This window comes from Eptesicus fuscus, chromosome 14 (genome assembly GCF_027574615.1).
Source record: "Eptesicus fuscus isolate TK198812 chromosome 14, DD_ASM_mEF_20220401, whole genome shotgun sequence".
NCBI classification, from domain to species: Eukaryota; Metazoa; Chordata; class Mammalia; order Chiroptera; family Vespertilionidae; genus Eptesicus; species Eptesicus fuscus.
The window spans coordinates 64,491,625-64,510,093 of NC_072486.1; the positions used below are offsets into that span (position 1 = coordinate 64,491,625).

Sequence of the window (18,469 nt, forward strand, 5' to 3'; positions counted from 1 at the left end):
AAAACTCTCCATAAAGACAACTAGAGTGCATTGATGTGTTGTATTTAAGAGCCATCTAGAAGCTATCTGTAATTAAGACCAACGACTATGGCAATATTAGTGTGTGAGTGAGTACCCTTCAAAATAGCATTTACGTGAACAAATAATTTTGTGAAAACGTCTACAAAAAGATGAATTAGTCTAATACTTTGGAGTCTCCCAGATGCCCAGTTTTAAAAATTCGAATCTGAGATTTTCTTTTTCTCTTCTGCCTATTCATTTTTCAAGATTCAGAACCTTGCAGGATCCTTGTGGCAACTCCAGATACTCCTTTCCTTTCCTGAGTCTCCAGAATACTCTGTCTTAACATCAGTAGAGCCTTCCGCAGATTGTCTTTAAATATGTTGCCTACCTATCTCCCTTCCTGCATCAGTGAGCTCCTCAGAGTGACACCGTATCTTCTGCTGGACCTGAGCCCTTGAACTTAGAACAGTGCCTGGTACATAGTGACTGACTTAATACAAGAAAGGCCATGTACTGACAGTAAGTACAAACAGCATGTTATGTTTAGTTGACTGGGAACGCCTTCTTTTTGGAAGAATGTTCAAGTAAGTTCAGATAACACTCAGATATCATTTGGATAACATCTTGGATGAGATTTGTCTCATCGAAATGCCCACGTTGATAATGGCTGCTCAGAGGGAGCCTCTGCTGGACACCAAGGTGGTGATGGCAAAAGGTCTCTGTCACAGCTTTCATCACTCCCTCCAATCCTGCAAACATGTTTCTAGTCAAAACTATTGACTGCATCTGCCTCCTGCCCTCTCTTTGCTTGCTATTTCAGAGTGTGGGGGAGAAAGAAAGAGAAATAGAGGGAGGTAAATGGTGAGGGCAGGAAATGAGGAGCCAAAGCATCAGGTTTCTTTTTCATGAACCCAAACACTATTCTATAATATGACCTGAAAAATAAAAAGGAGACCAATGTGTGTGAATTTATCTCTAAAATGGGACTCAGGGGTTATTAGTTGTGGGGCAAAGCAAATAAGAACCCATGAAAACCATCCCCAGAAACTCTCCCTTGTACTTTCCAAATAGCCCTAATTTGAGAGTCAGGAAATGATTTATGAAGTCCTGGTCTATACCTACAGACCAGGAATGTTGACAAGAACAAAGAAAATCCTTTAATCTCCCTCGCCCTGCTTGGGGCCAGGCTGAGGGAGAGCTGATGAGTTTAATTTGATGCTGTTATGCCATGATATTGTGTCAATATGCGATGATGTGTGTGATGGCACAGCGTCATCACATGGTGATGCAACATCATGACGTAAGATGTCACAACGCCAATTAAGGATGGGGCTTCAGGAGGGTTTTTAAGTTGAACAAAAGATCTGCAATGATCTGATTAAGGGCTTCAAATGCAAGCTAGTCAGGTAACTGAACTGTGAATTATAGATTAAAAATGTTCCGTTGCATGAATTATGGCTCTTTTTAAATTTGTGTATGGGTCCTAATAAAAATTATAACCCCTGTCCTTGAAAGGCCTGTTTAGAAATCAAAGTATAATTTTATTTAATAGACTATTTCTATCACAGGTTGTCCATATATTAGTTTTCTTTTGTCTGTGAAATATGAGTCTGTGGTAAATTTAAATATAATTTCAGAATGAGTTTAAGAAAATATAATCTTCTCTTAATTTACACATTTAAAAAAATTATTTAGTATCTAATAATGCTGCAGGTAAAATGATTTATAATTGAAATTACATTGTAACTAATATCTTTTGTAGGCAAACATTTCATAATAGTAATCTCACCCTGTGATTCTAATAATATAAAAATATTAAAAAGTAGAAATAAATTGTAAAATATGGTTTACTCTTTCCCTCTGTGGTGTGTGTGTGTGTGTGTGTGTGTGTGTGTGTGTGTGTGTGGTCTTAGGCAAGCTTTTATCATTTTGTGCCACAGTGATACCATTTAAAAAGGAGGATAATGCACTTTTCCTAATTTTTATAGGGATAGTGTGTGCACAAATTATATGCTGTTTGTGAATGTTCTTTGTGCTTTTTGGAATAAATGTTGTCATCTAACTCTAGGGGACTATTAAATAACTTCTCCAAAGCTACATAGACTGTATGAACTTGAAATCAAATAGGGAAGAAGTTAAAACTAAGATGGATTTTATGTTTGATACTTCATCTTGACTTTTCTTCTGATGGTTTCATTTCTGGATTGATTTGTTCAGAATTGAACTAGATTCCGAAGTCAGGAAGATAGTGATATATGCAAGATTTTGTTTGTGATATTTAACATTTCAGAAATTCCTTCTGTCCTGCACATGTGGATTTAAAGGTGCATGTTTTCACTGGTGAAAGGAGCTTTACAACTCACCTCAAGGAGAATATAGTTTGAACAAAGGTTCAAGCTTCCTTCATTCACATGTGGCTTTGGTAGTTCACAATCCAGAGAATACTGGGGAAGCCTCAAGTGCTACAAGGGTTGCTTGCTACTTATATTTTTCCATAATGAAAAGAAGAGATTGTTTGTTGTATTAAAATTCATACTTGTGCCCCAGCCAGTGTGGCTCAGTTGGTTGGGCACATCCTGTGCACCAAAAGGTCACCGGTTTGATTCCTGGTCAGGGCACATGCCGGGGTTGAGTTTCAGGTTCGATCCCCAGTAGGGAACATGCAGGAGGCAGCCAATTGATGTTTCTCTCTTTAAAATCAATTACAAAAGTTAAAAAAAATTCACACTCCTTCTGTAACTCCAGTAAAAATGTACCAAAATTTCGTGCCTTCTGAAAGTGATACATGACTTTTTGATGGAGTTTGAAATGGTGGCTGATTACTTTTGAATACTCAAGCTCCACTGGTTGGCTGCTCACATCTGCGGCAGTGAAAGACAATTAGCAAATTTGTTAATTAGCTTTGGTTTACACATTAAACAAGCAACGTAATTCTATATAACTTTAACCAACAGGCTGGGTCTTGATTACAGGATATTGTTGCTCATTAATAAACAGAGATATTTTTAGATTTTGCCAGTGTGTATGCATTTCATTTGCTTGCATTTCATATCTTAGTCTCCAGGACCACCTACATACCCTGTAGGGCTCAGTGTTCAAACACTAAGACATTTGTGACATTGAGTTATGAACATTAAACCGAGTGTGCAACCATTGTGAGTGCAGGGCCATTCTAAATGTAGGGCCCTGGGCGACTGCACGGGTGACATGTCCTCACAGCCTTAACAGTTGTGCATTGACAGAATTGGGTCCTGTGTGCTGAATCAGAGTTTCTGTAATTTATGGTCAATTTGTATGATCTCTAGCTTTGGTTGGATCCTTTAAGATGTTTCAAACTACTTAAAATACTTTTTATTTCTCTGTAAATTATAATTGCTTTGTTTTAGTTAATAATGATCTATCATTATTTCTTGCTTATCTGTAATCAAGAAGAATGTAAAGCAATGTAGCATCAAAAAAGTCCCTTACATAACTTGAATTAATGGGACCTAATTTAAACTTGCAAAATGCTCAGTTCACCCAAAAGCTGAATTCCTTAACAATAAAAATACTTTATTATTTCAAGTTTGTACAGTATTTGGAATAAGTCCTGCTAACAAGTTCTTATAACTGTTAAGTCCTACCTGATGGCAGGGTAAAGAATTGGAAAGATTTCTTTGCATAGAAATCATAAGCTAATTTTTTAAAAAACTTGATTGTTGACACTGTGGGAGATGTCCCCCATTTTTGCCCCCTTTGCCTTTTTCCACCCAGCCCCTGGCCCTCCTTCCTTGGCCCTCACTACACTGTTGTCTGTGTCCATGGGTTATGCATATATGTTCTTTACCTAATCCCTTCACCTTCTTTCCTCCAGGCCCCCAACTCCCTCACCTTTGACAGCTGTCATTATGTTCCATGTATCCATGCCTCTGGTTCTATTTTGTCAGTTTATTTTGTTCATTAGATTCCACATATTAGTGAGATCTTACAGTATTTGTCTTTTTCTTACTGGCCTATTTTGCTTAGCATAATAATCTTCAGGACCATCCATACTATCACAAAGGGTAAGAGTTCCTTCTTTTACAGCTGCCTAGAATTCCATTGTGTAAATCTACTACAAGTTTTTTTTAATTCACTCATCTACTGATGGGTATCTGGGTATTTCCAGATCCTGGCTATTGTACCAGTAATTATTGCTGCTATGAACATGGTGGTGTACATATTCATTCTGATTGATGTTTCGGGATTCTTAGGATATATACTTGGAAGTGGGATTGCTGGATCAAAAGGCAGTTAAAAAAATTTTTTTTGAGGAAATTCCATACTGTTTTCACAGTGGCTGTAACAGTCTACATTCCTACCAACAGTGCACTAGGGTTCCCTTTTTTCCATATCCTTGCCAGTACTTGTTTGTTTATTGATACTAGTAGCCATTCTGACATGTGTGAGGTGGTACTTCGTTGTCATTTTAATTTGCATCTCTCTGATGATTAGTGACTTTGAGCATCTTTTCATATGTCTGTTGGCCATCTGTATATCCTCTTTGGAGAAGTGTCTACTTAGGTCCTCTGCCCATTTTTTAATTGAATTGTTTGTCTTCCTGGTATTGCGTTGTATAAGTTCTTTATGTATTTTGGAGATTAGCACCTTGTCAGATGAATCATTGATGAATATGTTCTCCCATATAGTGGGTTCCCTTTTCATTTTGTTTATGGTTTCCTTTGCTGTACAGAAGCTTTTTAGTTTGATGAAGTCCCATTTGTTCATTTTTTTCCCTGTGTTTCCCTTGCCCTGGGAGTCATATCCGCAAAAATATTGCTCCAAAAGATGTCTGAGATTTTATTGCCTATGTTTTCTCCTAGGATTTTTTATAGTTTTGCCACTTACATTTAAGTCTTTTATTCATTTTTTAGTTTATCCTTGTGTGTGGCATAAGTTGGTGGTCTAGTTTCATTCTTTTGTATGTACCTGTCCAATTTTCCCAACACTGAAAAGACCTTTTATGCTCCATTGTATACTCTTGTCTCCTTTGTCACATATTAATTGACCATAAAAGTGTGGTTTGATTTCTGGGATTTTTGTTCTGTTCCATTGATCTACTGTATATACCTGTTCCTGTGCCAGTACCACTGTTTTACAGTGGCTTTGTGGTAATATAGTTTGATATCTGGTATTGTGATCCCTCCAACTTGGTTTTTCTTTCTCAAGATTACTGAGGCTATTTGGGGTCCTTATGGGTCCATCTAAATTTTTGGAATATTGTTCTAGATCTGTGAAATATGCCATTGGTATTTTAATAGGAATTGCATTGAATCTATTATGTTGAATAGTATGGACATTTTAATGATGTTAATTCTTCCAATCCATGAACATGGTATTTGCTTCTACCTGTTTGCACCATCCTATATTTCTTTCTTCAGTGTCTCATAATATTCTGAATATAGGTCTTTTACCTCCTTGGTTAAGTTTATACCTACGTACCTTATTTTGTTGTTATTATTGCAATAGTAAATGGGATTGTTTTCTTAATTTCTCTTTCTGAGACTTCATTATTGGTGTATAAAAATACCACAGATTTCAGATATTAATTTTATATCTTCCTGCTTTGCCAAATTCATTTATTAAATCTAGTACGTAGTTTTTAGGGGAGTCTTTTGAGTTTTCTATATACAATATCATGTTATCTGTGAATAATGACAGTTTGACTTCTTCCTTTCCAATTTGGATCCCTTTTATTTCTTCTTCTTTGGTGTCTGTGGCTAAGGCTTCCAGCTCTGGCTAGACCCTCTTGTGACCCTGCCCTTCCTACCAGTCTGGCTGGGGCTTCTGTCCTTACTTGTTTAAAAGTCTCCTCTTCAGCTAGACTTCAGTTGGTAATTCACGGTGAATGTTCCCCAATTTAGTTTTATTTTCAGTTTGGTTCAAGGAGGATCTGCAAGAAAGATTCACCTATACTACCACTAGCTGGAAAACCTGCAAGCTAATTACTTTTAATGGTGTGTTTTCTTGACTTTAGATATAAGGCCAAGCTTTCTGCCTAGAATCTTGTTTATACTAACAACTTACTTCACAAACATTTTTGCCTTAGAGATGGCAAACTTTGATTCTATTCCCCTTTGAATTATTAAAATTTCAATTAGTAGAATCTGAACTTATGAGGCTTTGCTGGTTATTTTACCTTGACAAGAATTATATTATTATTATTATTTTAAATGTATGTGTATGTATATGCATATTTAAGGAGTGGGTGAGTAGCAGATTTAACTTTAAACTATATCTTGCATGAATAAGTCTTTAATGTTACATTTCTTTTAGGCAATTTGTAGGTTGTGAATTCATTTTTCTTCAGGTTTGCAAGAGACCGCAAAGTTCATTGAGAAAAAACTTCCACAGATGTATTAAACCCCTGAAGAGTATCCCTTCAACAGATTGTTCAGTCTGTTATCTCCCTTTCTAATGCGGGAACTCACAATTTCATAATCTTATGTCATAAATTTCCTTGTTATGCTATGTTGAAATCTGTTTTCTTTGAACCTGTTGATTCTGATTTGACCTCTGTGGGTCATTCACAGTAAGACTATTTTAATTCCATTTAATCAATTTGAAAATATTTAAAGATAGTTATCATATTCTTTAGTCTTCTTTCCTCCATACTAAACATACATTTTTCTTAAAATTTTATTATTTTTTAATGTCTTTTCATATGACATGGGACCCTTCTGGTGTGAGAAATTGAATGTCCAGTTTGTCTACATCTTTAAGTTTCAACAGGACTTTGTGTTTGGCTTTAAGGTTCAACACTAAGAACAAAATGCAATGTGGAAGTAAGTTACCAGTGCTATGTGAGGCCTATTGCCTTACTTCTATGAGATATTGCTTTTTGTTTCTGGAAAAGTTTTTTAATTTTGTTATTGCTAAAGGTAGTACCTGCTTTCAGGTAATCATACTGTATTGCTGACTCATATTAAAGTTGATGCCAACCAAAGTTCCTACGACTCTTTAAAAGTGGATGACAAACCATTTATTTTAAACATTTAGTACTTAGGAAATTTGTTTTTGAAATGTAAAGTTTGTTAAATTTCAATGTGTTTGACTTGACTTATCTCTTCACTCTGATAAGTCTATTTTGGTTTCTATAGTTCATTATCCCACTCGATTTTATAAAAAATGTTTTATTGATTTTTTTTGAGAGAGAAAGGGAAAGAGAAAGAGAGAGAGAGAGAGAGAGAGAGAGAGAGAGAGAGAGAGAGAGAGAGAGGGAGAGAGAAACATTGATGAAAAGGAGAGAGAATATCGTTTGGCTGCTTCCTACATCCTTCTCACTGGGGATTAAGGCTCACAGCCGAGCATGTGCCCTGACTGGAAATGGACCAGAGATCTCTTAGTGCATGGAGTGACACTCAACCACTGACCCATGCCAGCTGGGCTCACTCAATTTTTTTTTGTGTCGTATTCACAGTTTAGGACATTACCATTTGTTATCTAAGCCATTGATAATATTTGGATAAAAGAAGGTCAAGAACAGAACCCCATGGCACGATTCATTTTTTTTTTTAATATTACATTTATTTTATTATAATTTATTAGAAGAAAGAGAAACTAAAGGAATTGCTGAAAGTCAAATAAAGTTTCTTGCCCTGGCTGGGTAGCTCAGTTGGTTAGAGGGTTGTCCATACACCAAGATTGCAGGTTCGATCCCCAGTCAGGGTACATACAAGCATAAACCAATGAATTCATAAGTAAGTGGAAAAACAAGTCAATGTATCTCTCTCTCTCAAATCAATTTTAAAATTTTAAATAAAGTTTCTATTTTAATTTCTTAAAATAGTCTTCTAAATTTATAAAGAAGAATCCTTGCCCTGGCTGACACTGCTCTATGGTTAGAGCGTGGGCCCGTGCACTGAGGGTCGCAGGTTCCATTCTCGGCCTAGTTGGGGCAAGTGCATGTATGGGAGGCAACCAATTCATGTGTCTCTCTCACATTGATGTTTCTTTCTCTCTCCTCACCCCCCTGTCTAAAAATCAATGGAAAAATATCCTCTGGTGAGGATTAACAACAAAAAATAAATGCATTTATGAAGAAGAAGTTATAAAAATATTAAAGTTGTGGTCATTTATGCTTTTATTTTAAATTTTATGTTTCAGTTTTGTCTATCTCCCCACTTTGAAAACTTATGACCTTAACACTCTTACCTCTTCTCTTTTTACCCCCCAAAATTTTTTTTTAAATTACTTTATTGATTAAGGTATCACATATTTGTCATCAACCCCCTCCCCCCGTTCCCTTCCCAATCCCCCCCACACGCAAGCCCTCCTCCCCCTGTTGTCCGTGATCATTGGTTAGGCTCATATGCAAGCACACAAGTCCTTTGGTTGATCTATCTCCCTTGTCCCCACCCTCTCCTACCTTCCCTCTGAGGTCTGACAGTCTGATCAATGCTGTTCTTGTTCTTCAGTCTATGTTGTTCATCTTTTCCCCTAGATGAGTGAGCTCATGTGATACTAGGAATACACTTATAGGTGAGACAAGCAATAATGGTTATGCTGAGAGGCAAATGAATCAGTCTATAGTGAGTTTCTTTCTGGGCCAACAGTTCTTTTGAGTCCCGGTTTCTATGTCCAACAGTTGTTAATGTGTTCATAACAACAATGATATTTCAGTTCTGGATGGTGGACAAATGGTGGTATTGCAGGTCCGACCCTCTCTGGTTTGGTCCTGGGCAATCTGCAGTGACGCATATCTGCTGACTGCTAGTATGGCAAGGCATCGTCAGCGTCTTCCATCTCTGGACTGTTTCTCTTCTGACTTCATGGCTGGAGCACTCCTGTCAATTCCTCTCTGTTGCAGGAATCTACATGTCTTGGAGTTGTTTTCTGAAAATATACAAACATATTCTCGACCAAAAGTTAATAAAAGAATATTTTCTATAAATTTGACTTGCGATCCTTTTTCATTTTTTTGCCCAAATGATTTTCCTTTGGCTTGTTTTGACACCATGTATGTTTTACCTGGGTGACTTGCTGTTAGCATTACAAATGAAAGTTAATTTTCTAAAGTAAAATTTTTCTAGATGTAATTTATTTGCAGGATATTTTTCCTTACATGATATTCTTCTACTCTCCCCCCTTTTTTGGTCATGGGTGCAAGACATCTCCATCAAGTCTTGGGTGCAAGACATCTCCATCAAGTCTTGTGGCGGTGAGAGGGCATCTGCTGTCGGCCAAGTCTCTGTTACCTGGGTCCCGATTTGAGCTGGGCATGTGAAGCTGAGCAGCCATGGGGGCAGGAGATCTCCTTCAGCAGGGGTGAGGGTTCAGGCCCCTGCAAAGTTGGGGGGGGTGAAGGTCTGTGCCCCACCTCTGTTGACCCCCAAGTTCTCTCCTGATGGCCCCTGTGCGACTGTGCATGGCACGATTCTTTATCCCTGTTGAGATTCTTTTCTTAATCAGTAGCCTTTTGAGTACTGCTGTTCAAATAAATACTAGTTGTCCTATTATCAGTTGACATTTCTCCATCTTTTCCATTTGGGTATGAAAGGCCCTATTTTGTTGTAATCTAATATTATTGACTGCACTTTCTGACCAGACTAATGGTCCCCTTAAAGGAAGTTATAAAGTTGATTTATGTAACATAATAGTTATGAAGTTTGGTGAAGATAAAATAAGTACCACAGATAATTCACAAATAAATCATCCACAAGGTAGTAAAAGTCAACTGTATTTATCCAAGGGAGAATAAGGTCTGGTTGGATCCCACTGACTAATTCTCATTCTAAGCGACATAATTTTAACTTTGTTTTCTAGTCACCAGAGACACATATTATCATGGCAATGGATAATAGGAAATGTCACAGGAGTACTTAAGAAGAATAAAGTTGTACGAAATGTTGAATGGAGGCTATATGTTGCTGGAGTGATACACAAGGGTGACTCTCTTGTAAAGTTCATGTGTCTATCTTTGGGGTATTAATGTTGTCACTGAGATGTGCCAAGACAGTCTTAGAAACCTGACTGGTATTTAATAATATTGTGATCGTACCAGGTAGGAAGTATCTGCCTCTCAGAGTTGGTTGTAAAGATTAAATGAGAAGTTGTAATAAGTACCCAGCATAGTACCTGACATAATATGAACTTAATAATCCTATTAATTAATTCAGCAAGCATTAAATGTGTGCTAATATATACCAGATACAGGGCATTTATTTTGTATGATAACTGAGAAGCAATGTGTATTTTTCCTTCTGTTTTTATATATGACTATACATATATAACTTAAATAAGTAAATATTACTAGCTGGAGTCCAAATGACTCATTAATGAATTTATTATTTTTTCAACAAAAAATGTATAAAACTTAAACTGAGAGTACATATACAAGACCAGAACAATTTATTTGGCCATTCCATAGAACCAAAGGATTTCTGAGATTAGACAGATCTTCTAAATAAAGTACAATTTCTATATATCATATGTTAGAAAACCGACAGCAAGAGAAGATTTTTTTAGTATGTCTTAGAACTAAAACCAGATTTTCTTATTTTTGACTCATATTCCTAGCCAGTCAACATTATATTTTCTACCATAACAAACCGAACAAATACCCCAAAGGGGCTGGCACCCTTAAACTTGTGATATGGTGTCACAAACCACAGGGTAGAAAATGCCACCCTAACTTGGCCTATTGATTTGAATATGCAAATTAGCAAAACTTAAGAAGATGTGATAACTCTTGGTGGTGGGTATACTTTTTGTGTGCAGTTGAAATATTTGGTATGAAATAATAAACTTGTCAAAACTGGTCACCCTTTGTAGGCATAGTTCATAGATAGATGATGTTCATGTTCCTGAATGACTGATTACATTCAAAGGATCAACAAACAAACCTATTGGAAAGGGAATTGCCCATTTAAGGCATAACCTTAGGAAAGCTAAAAAGAGTCAATGAAGAATAAGAAGCTAAACTTTTCTTCCTGGGAATAATCAGCCAGTTAGTTGTTTTGAATCATACCTGATGTGTAGGGGATAAGGAGGTGGTGGTGATGTCTGAAGAATAGGGATAAAGTAGTGAAAGTTACTGTAATGTTGATTCAAAATTTTCTTCCACTTGGTGAAATCCATTGCTTAGGGGTGATTCTCCCTCAAGGGAAGGTTGCTTACAAATTCAAGGTCATTTTCTAAATCCCACACAGCTTACCATTGTGCCAAACTTTTCTGCTTTTATTTTTATTCTTTTCACCTTAAGATACACTGAGTGGCCAGATTATTATGATCCCTGAACGCATAATAATCTGGCCACTCAGTGTATATCCTATATAATAAAAGGCTAATATGCAAATTGTCCCCTCGACCAGGAGTTCTACCAGCAGGCAGGCCGGCCAACTGTCCATGTCTCCTACCCCTGGCCAGGCTGGCTGGACCCCACCAATGCACGAATTCATGCACCGGGCCTCTAATACACACACACACACACACACACACACACACACACACACACACACACACACTGAATGGCCTAATTATTATGCATTCAGAGATCATAATAATCTGGCCACTCAGTGTATACCTTAGAACACAGGTTCTATAATTCCTGCTTTGTGATATGATATTAGACCCCGTCCCAGTTGCCCAGGCTACTGTAAACACAGGACTATTAGGGCGGATAGCTGGACAAGGAGTAAGGGCTGAGGAGGCTGCAGCCTGTGTATGGACAGGGAAAGGGAAGGGCCTGGGACTTTCTATTTGAGCACAAAATAGATCACAGAGGGTGAAAGAGGCAGCTGGACTCCAGAGGTCATTGAATTCAACCTCTTCTATTTTGCAAATGAGGAAATTGAGGCCCAAAGGGAGAAAATATTCTGCCTAATACCAAAGATCTATTGTCACAATATGCCTTAAAACTCAGATAATTTGATAGCAGATTCCAACCAAAATACTTCAGTATACAAAAAAATATCAAACATAATAAAAACACCTGTATTCTGTCCCCCTATGTCAGTGGTCGGCAAACTCATTAGTCAGCAGAGCCAAATATCAACAGTACAACGATTGAAATTTCTTTTGAGAGCCAAATTTTTTAAACTTAAACTTCTTCTAACGCCACTTCTTCAAAATAGACTCTCCCAGGCCGAAAACGACTTCTGTGCACAGGCCACGAAGTTTCAATCGCATTGTACGTGCGCGCCTGCATGTGGTATTTTGTGGAAGAGCCACACTCAAGGGGCCAAAGAGCTGCATGTGGCTCGCGAGCCGCAGTTTGCTGACCACTGCCCTATGTCAAATCTTAATTTATTTTCAATGTCTGTATTTTCTTTAGACATTTTTTAGAATCCCCTTTCCTCTGACCATCTTTCTCCAGAGCTAATTACAGCTCCTGCATTGAGTGTCTGCCCCCTGGTGGTCAGTTTGTGTCATAGTGACTGGTCAAACGGTCGACGGTTCACTTAGGGTTTTATATATATAGATAGATGGATATGCATAACCCATGGACACAGACAATAGTGTGGTGAAGGCCTGGGAGGGGCAGTTGCAGGGTGGAGAGTGTCAATAGGAAAAAACACACAAATGGGACATCTGTAATACTTTCAACAATAAAGATAAATTAAAAAAAAAGACAATTAAATGAGAAAAGCAGTTCTTCTTTCCTTGTCCTGTTATCTTTATGGTGTAATCAATAGGTAAATCACCCATTCACTAAGAAATGAAAGCAAAAAGGTTACGATTAGAACAGTATCAGCCCTCTGCAGAGTTGTAAAGTAATCAGCATGTTCCTCCATGTGTACCTTCATAGGGTCAGTGGCATCTCCCATGATGTCCACTCTGGTTCCTGTTTCTCCCATTGCACCCCATGCAGTGCTCAGTCTTCTCTGGAAAGCTCTCCCTCTCCCTCTTCCCCTGCCCTTCTCAAAAGGCATCTGTTTCTCTCCATTTGCAAAGACAACCCGCTATTTATACCCTAAGTAAAAAGGACCAATGAAATAAAGCCTTTTGCAATCAACAGTTCATTTTGGAGGGAGAAGTGGTGCTGAAATGGACCTTCACCCCCAACTCTACCTCTAACACCCTCTTAATATGGGTTCATACTTGGTGTGAAGTAGCACCTCCTTCATGTTCCCCATCTTAGTGAATGACCCCAACATCCACCAGTCAGAAAATGAGAGCTCATCATTAACTCCTGGTTCTCATTCATGCCCACACCCAGTCCCTATTGAGTGGAATCTGCTCACCTTTGTCCATTCCCCTGCCTCCACCTTTGCCCACATCCCCACCCTGAGCCTCTGGATGATGACAGCCTCTCAAATGCTCTCTCCGTTCTTGTTCCCTTCTGCTCCATTCTTCACACAGAAGCCAGACTGACCTTTCAAAAATGGGAACTAGATATGTCACTCTACTGCTGAAATTCCACCTCACCCCCTCAGTGGCTTCTCTTTGCTCTTAGAGCTAAAGCCAAACCTTTTAGCCCCACATGACCTGCTCTTCATCAGACAATCAGACCTCTCTCCCTTTCCATCCCCAAGGACTCACTCCTGCCTCAAGCCCTTTACTTCTCTTTATTGCAAAGTTCTTTCTCTCTCCCCCCCCCCTTTTGCTCTTCTCCTTGATACTTTGTACCTCCTTCAAGTCACACTGGAACATTGCTTCCACAGGCCAGGCTTCTTGACAATCCTCTTTCTACAGACTGGGTTTGATCCATGTGAGGAGCAGTCTTGTACCCTCTCTCCTCCTTCATGGCTCTCCTAATACTTCTAATCATGTGTTTATTGTCTGGTTTCCCTATTGGGCTATAAGCTTAATGAGAGCAAGGTCCTGGCCCTTTTGTTCTCAGCACTGAGTCCCCAAGGTCTGAGCTAGTGCCTCGGGACCACTCAAAAATACAAAAATGTCTGTGGCTCATTGATTTAAATTCTTGACTACATTTCAAGATATTGATTATATACACACATATATATTTAATCTTCTCAATATCATTTACCTATAAACCTGGGTCAATTTGTCTGGTTTAAAAACTTGACACTAATACTAGGGAACAAATTTGTATGACATGTTTATGTTGTTTATGTTGTATATTGAGTAGCTGAAGCTACCCAACTTGGCTCCAAAGTGTAACTAGAAACCTTTCATTAGCAAACTACTATCTTCTCTATTATTATCTTTCCCATCAGTAGTATTACAGAAGACAGCATGTGCAGTGTGCAAGATGGGACTTGAACTTGGGAATCTGCCATCAATCAGCAAATGTGAAAAAAAAAAGACTCAGCACTCAAGTAATGAAGTGAATTTTAAAGAATATAATCTGAGATTCTATAGGAGAATAGGAACATAATGCTGAGCTCCTAATTTCTAGAGCTAGAGTAATGAAATCTCCAGGTCCATAGGTTTATTTGAATCAAACCTAATATTTAAAAATCTAGGTATAATTTTTTTTTTAGTAAAGTGATTCAAGAACAAAATCCAGGAGTCTGGATCTATAGCATCCACATTGTTTTTATTAAAAAGAAATATGATTTATCAAAAAATCTATGAAATATAAGATAGATATATAAGTAATGTAAAATGTTGAAATTCTTGAAATTATTATAATACCATACATTAAATGAAGGTTTTTAATATAGCTCTTTTAACATAGCAAACTTCAAGTTAGTCTGACTCCAGATACCACCCTTTGACCTTGGGCAGATTCTGGGTTTGAACCAGCACTGCTTTATAGTAGCTGAGTGACCTGGCAAATTATTCTTCTGCAGTCTTAGTTTCCTCATCCACACAAGGGGCGTTAGGATAGTCTCTGTTTTACCCGGCTATTGAAGATGAACTTCCCCAGAGTTGCAACGGCCTCCTGAATGTCCTTGCAGCTTCTGTGACCTGTCCTCCCCACCAGAGGCACAGGGATTCTTTTAAAATCTGCTCAAAAGCCTTCAGTGGTTCCTCATTTTCCATCAGATTAAAGCCTATCAGAGTCTTCAAAATCTGGCTCCTATAATCTCCAATTTTACCCTCTATTTTCTGAAAAACAGCATTTGAAGTACTTTGGGCTATATCTCATGTTTAATTTGCATAGAACTGTTGTCTCAACCACGGAAGGCACACTGCCCCTGTTGCTTTTATTAGACTGAATGACACTTTAAGAAAAAAAAACTTACACCATAAATGGAACGATACTGCCTGACAAAAGTAAGTGCTGTATCTTTTGTGGCCAGAGAAAGACCCGGATTATCAGACTGAAAGGAGGAAAGTCACACTACATAGAGCAAATTGTCTCTCTTATTCCATTTTGCACAATTGGCATACATTTATTTTATCAGTCATTTTAATCTTTGCCTTAAAGAGTGTTAGAACATTAAAATGCTGTTTCATGGACCTCCATAGATATGTTTTTCTTGACCACATACTATATATTTCAGAGGTTTTGTAACCTTGTAATTTATTTCTGAGGCATGTGTGTGTGTGTGTGTGTGTGTGTGTGTGTGTGTGTATGTGCACGCATGCGTGCATGCACGCCTGTGTGTTCTCCTAACCACCAAGTGTTGGCATTTATGTTACTATTCATCTAATTTTATTGAATCCAAAATCAATAATGTTTAAAGCACTGGATGACTTGATCACAGAATTTGGGATAAGATAGCTTAGTGATGTTTTCTAAATAAACACAGAAAATACTGGACATATTTACCCCACTCATTCTCTAAGGACAAGCTGGATGGATACCAATATTAAAGATTAGTTAGAATCACTAAAAGAGTAGAAATGTAAAATAGCACTCCCCCTCCAAAAAAAAAAGTTCTTAGAAATGAAGTAGTGTGCCGGAAATCAGTAAATCACTAAACATAACAATGCAGGCAGGCTACAACAGAATTAATCAGCCAGAGAGCTGGAACATAGAGATTGATGAGCTGTTCTAAGTACTCTTTACATTGTCGACCTTCTTTTTGCCAGCTTTTATCTAAGAGTTCTAAGGCTTCCAAATCAAAAGCATGACCCTGGAACTGTGAAATCTATATCCTCTGTTATTTTCTATATTACGAAGCCTATCTCTCTTAAACATGGCTCTGAACTTTGTTTTAGAATGATAGAAATTTTTATGGTGAAAATTAGAAACATCTAGTGTACTTCAAGAACTCTTGTTCACAGTAGCACCTGAAAGTAGATAATCTTGGTATAGAATCACAGTGGCATCATGCAAAAATTCAATGTTATAAAATTAGAAATAAAAAATGGTTATTGAATCTAACCAAATAGAGAATCTATAGTTTACTTCAGCAAGAGAGATTTAATTTTCCTACATTTATATGCTTCAATTTTCTCTATATGCTTGTGCAGGATCAAACCTGTAAATTTTACATCAAGTGATTTATCAGTAGCAGTTGAAAATTTGAGATAAATAGAAGAACTATGCTGTTTGATAGGGGAGCCATTACAAATGGCTTTGAGCATTTGTAGAGTTAGTATGATATTTCAGATGCCCTATAAGTATAAAACACACACTGGATGTCATAACTTAGTAAGAAAAAAAATTGAAAATGTCTCAATAATTATATATTGAACACTTGGCAAAAAAGTACAGTTTAACATGTTTAACTAAAATATATTTTTAAAGTTAATATTGCTTTATTTTTCCTGTTTTAATGTGCCCATTAGAAAATTTAAACCTGCATATGTGGAGCACTTTTGTGTCCGGCACTGCATTTCTGTGGGGCAGTGCTGATCCACAGATCTGGGGAAGAGCGTGATTTTAGGAGACTTACTCTCAGGTTTACTGGTTTGCAGTGGTGCCCAGAATGCATGTCTTCTTTGTCATGAGTAGGTCAAACACAAAAGGTTAACATTTCCCATATGGAGATGCAAATGACTTCATTTAAAATCTTCATTTTAAGTAAAATGTTCATTTGTTATTTTCATCAACTTCCTCAGCTAATTCCTCAAGGTGTGATATATATATATATTAGTCTTGTTTGTACTAGTAAGTCAGTGGGAAAGTCAATTCACTGAAAAGTGTATTTTATCCATAAAAAACATTAACGTTGTATTTCTCTTTCTTTTTAGTAGTATTTCTAAATGCTTTGAAAACTACATGAGTCTTTTCTTTATCTTCAATTAAAAAAATGAAATTTAAAGGAAAACAAAATTAATCTCTCCATGGGGCAGTCTTGCTGCTCTCACAGGGAATGTAATGGAAGCGGCTTAGAGAGTGCTGCACACTCACAACCACGCATGTATCTTATATGGAGCATTTCCCATAAAACTCAAAGGAGGCATGTTTCTATCACTTCAGAATAAAATTGATTTTGTTTTTATTTAAAACTTTGTCTTTGAAATTTGGAGGAAGAATAAAATATCTATAATTTTCTTTTTAAAGATGAGAAATGCTGTTACCTATACTGGCATCTTTAAGAGTATGGCTAAACAAGCATGTTTACTTTGAAGGGATCCTTAAAAACATAATATTAAAATGGACACCCAATGGTGAAAACGGAGAGAGAAGTTTGTAGCAGGTGCATGGATTTGAATAAAAGTGGGCAAGGGAGTGGGGTAAGGGAGGAGTCGTCTGTTGACCTCCATAGCTAGGCTTTAGAAATGGAGCCACAGATAGTCTCCAAAATGCTTTCTGTGTTTTACAGATGCATTAGTTGCAGAGCCTCTGTCTGGTTTTGAGGAGGGTGGGGTCACAATACATAACTAGTCAAGGGAGAAGTCAGGGAAGCTAGGGAAGGAGAGAGCTGCCAGAGACCTGAGCAGCAAGGTGTGGAGGGGGTTTTGGAGAAGAGACTCTCTGTGGGGGTCTTATAGGGTGTGTTTGAGGGTGCAGGGGGCACTAAACTTGTTTGGGACTAGGAAAGAGCCCATCCTCAACTGCTGCTTTCTCAGAATTTTTAATTTTCAAATAAATCATTTAAATGAAACATTAGCTAAAGCAAATTAAAAGTAAAAGCGCATACTGAAAGAGTATACATTCAAACTAACCTGACACAATAACACAAAATTCTTTGAAGCTTTTGAAAACATCTGTCTCCTACTTTTTCCAGTTCAACTGTATTAATTGTATTCATATGATTTCACTTATATGTGGAATCTAATGAACAAAATAAACTAACAAAGTAGAAACAGACTCATAGATACAGAGAACAGACTCACAACTGTTGGAGGGAGAGAGGGTTGGAGGGGGCTGGATGAAAAAGGTGAAGGGATTAAGCCAAAAAACCAAACCAAAACAAAACTCAGAGACACAGACAACAGTATGGTGATTACCAGAGGGTAGGGAGGGGTGGGAGGAAGTCAAAGAGGGTAAAGGAGTGTATAGATGGTGATCCATTGAAGGAGATTTGACTTTAGATGGTGAACATACAATACAATATACTATTTATGTATTATAGAATTGTACACCTGAAATCTATGTAATTTTATTTATCAATATCACTTTAATAAATTCAATAACAGTTAAAAAACAGAACAAAATCAAAAACTCACACCAAACCAACAATGCAATGGGCCTTTCCTA

General features: G+C 37.5%; 1 protein-coding gene and 1 non-coding gene across 3 annotated transcripts in view; both read left to right on the forward strand.

The window, feature by feature from the left end:
• GRM8 (glutamate metabotropic receptor 8) overlaps nt 1-18,469 on the forward strand; it is a 722,933-nt gene that overhangs the window by 175,963 nt on the left and 528,501 nt on the right. The window lies entirely within an intron of this gene.
• MIR592 (microRNA mir-592) lies at nt 1,228-1,306 on the forward strand. The gene is given in 1 exon segment (NR_129239.2): nt 1,228-1,306. It is a non-coding gene; the product is annotated as a microRNA mir-592 (primary transcript).